This window comes from Penaeus monodon, chromosome 30 (assembly GCF_015228065.2).
Source record: "Penaeus monodon isolate SGIC_2016 chromosome 30, NSTDA_Pmon_1, whole genome shotgun sequence".
NCBI lineage: Eukaryota > Metazoa > Arthropoda > Malacostraca > Decapoda > Penaeidae > Penaeus > Penaeus monodon.
Window position 1 is genome coordinate 4,254,459 of NC_051415.1, and position 2,611 is coordinate 4,257,069.

At 34.2% G+C, this 2,611-nt stretch overlaps 1 protein-coding gene across 1 annotated transcript in view; it reads left to right on the top strand.

Moving 5' to 3' along the window:
• Window positions 1-322: 322 nt before the first annotated feature.
• The window catches only part of LOC119592474 (germinal-center associated nuclear protein-like), a 12,516-nt gene continuing 10,227 nt past the window's right edge, over window positions 323-2,611 (top strand). The window contains exon 1 of the mRNA XM_037941302.1: window positions 323-393. The gene's annotated coding sequence lies outside the window, so the exon portion shown is untranslated. The remainder of the gene's footprint in view (window positions 394-2,611) is intronic.

Here is a 2,611-nt window from a genome sequence, read left to right on the forward strand (position 1 = left end):
TATTTGCCTGCATAATCATTCTTACCATCATTTTAAACCAGTCTCAAGTTTTGATGTAGCTCCTCTCTAGAATAAAAAAAATGACACATAAATAAAGCCAATATATTTTTTATTATACTTTAGATACCCCTAAAAAGAGTTAATTTTCTATGAGCCAAGAAACATTCAAAAACAAATAATTCCCTAAAAATCATAATAAGAATATATATCATCACACAAATACCCACTGAAAATTATCTAAAAATACCAAACCATAATTTAAATACAAAATATCTCTCAATTTTAAAGCAAATGACTTAACGAAAAAAAAAATTAGTGGGTAATGAACGCCAGTTTGTTTTGACCTATGGCGACTCTTTTGCAAGTGTGGGAGTTTGACTTATTCAGTTACCGGTAAGTTTTTCGTCCCTTGTAACACGAAACAGGTGTTGATTTAGTGACTGAGTAAAAGGTGTGAGTTGAGTTATTGGCTGGAGATGTAAATTTTTCTGTTCTGAATAGAGGTAAAGGGAGAATTAGGCTGTTGGAAGTTGGTCTCTAAATATAGGACGTTCCTGAAGCGTGCGAGGCGATTTTTATTCTTTATTTTCTCTGTGTTCGTGTAAGTGGGATTTGGGATGGTTATTTCACGGTGGTTTATGCAGCAGGATAGGGCCTTTGAGTGTGAATTAGATTAGGGAGGGGTTGATAGTTTCAGCGATGTTGGGAACAGATCTGGCGTTGCAATGTCAACGGAAAAGTGAAAATAGAAATGAAAGTTTGGGATAGTTTCATGTTTTTACGTCGTATTTCGATGGTTTAGTGTGTTAGAAAAAGGGATGAATTTGTTTAGATATTGATATTGTGCTAAATCCCAGAGAGGAAGTTCATATCTTAGGTGATTGGCTGAAGTAGATATTGAGTGAATGAATAGTTGGTAAATTTCCAGTTTCGGCCACACTTGGCCTTTCGGAATTATTTCTTTTTGCAGTGGAATATTAATTTGTTTGCTACTTAATTCATACTAACCTGGTGTCACACCACAATTATTATTGCTTCTGCTTAATACGTCCTTGGTGCAGTAGTATTTCTTGTGGAAGATGTATTTTGCGACTTTTAAAACTTCCAGCCAGCCATCAATATATGTTTTCTTATATGCACCTCCATGGACAGCAAGCAGACACTGAACACGTTTTTATGGACAAGTGCAGTTTTTAAAAGAAAAAGTTACGATTGATCGAGAAAAACTGACGTCATTTTCTTGGATTTATCGCTGTTTGTTACATAGCATGTTCTACAAATTTGCTAATAACTTGCTGTTACACATGGTATCCATTTCATGATTTTTCAGACATGAGGCATTTATTTGTGCAAAACATTAAATCTCGATAAGATTTCAATCTTATTTTCTATGCTTAAAAAACAGTTTTTGAAAAGGTTTTTCATTCATACTGTTATACTGAACATAAATTTGTAGTTGACGAAAAAGGTTTTGTAAACTATTACCCCTTGGGTCCTTGTTCAGTCATTCTCAGTAGAATTATCTTATCAAAAGTAATTGGGGTAGGCAGGGGCATGTCCTTCTGGGGGGGGGGGGACATTTACAATCAAATGTGAAGAAACAAATAGTATATTTATTTAGTACTCAAACAACGATCGAAATGATAAAAATGTAGTTCACATATATCAGCTAGTTCACCCTGTCCTTATTGTAAAACCACAGGTATGTGTGTCAGCCTCCAGTCAGTGCTGAGAACTACGACCACAATTTCCTGACATCAGACAGCATCCTCAAAAGCCCTTAACGTGCCTGAGCTCACTGTCGGTGTTATATTGGCATTGTATCCAATGAATTTTGATATTGTTTCTTCCGAATAATAAATGTTTTAATCAGCGCTGATGGTTATGGATATTCAAATATAGCTAATAACTTTCTCCAAATCCCATCCCAATGATTAATGCACAATATATTTTAGAAAGGTGAAAATGTAATCCTTCTAGGATAGTGACATTTTTATCGCTGGTTGAAAAAATTTAGCTCTGGCTCTGCTTTCATGTGTTTCATATCATGCTCCAATATTTGTAATGTTCAGCTCTTCAGCAGAACACTGTGATGTAATGAAATATAGAGAATCATATTTAAAGTATAATCAGTCGTGGAACAATTTGCTATACATTCCCTTGACACACCTGCTGCCATGTGGTTCGTTATAAATATTTCATGCAGTGCATTGGCTTTCGTAATTATCTTATCACAGGTTTATGATGTACAGTAATAAGCTTTAAAACCATTAAGAGAAACTTATGCAGTACCTTACAGCATTTTAAAATTCCCGCGTAATTCTTCAGGCCCCTCTTGCCTGTAATAGGGGGCTGACATTGTTTTGCACAATGTAAGAAATATGTTAATTGCTTTATATATTCAGTATTTTTATAGTATTACCATTTTATTGTCATCCCATGGAACTTTATGTAAGCGTTATCAACATATATTATTTAATTATTACAATAAGTAGAAAAAAAAACATTGTTTTGTTTGCTAAAGCGTAGGAAAGGATATCGGGTGGAGATATTTCTTAGATTTATTTGCTTTGTTGTTTCCATATATTATTTTCCTTATAAAAGATGGCTG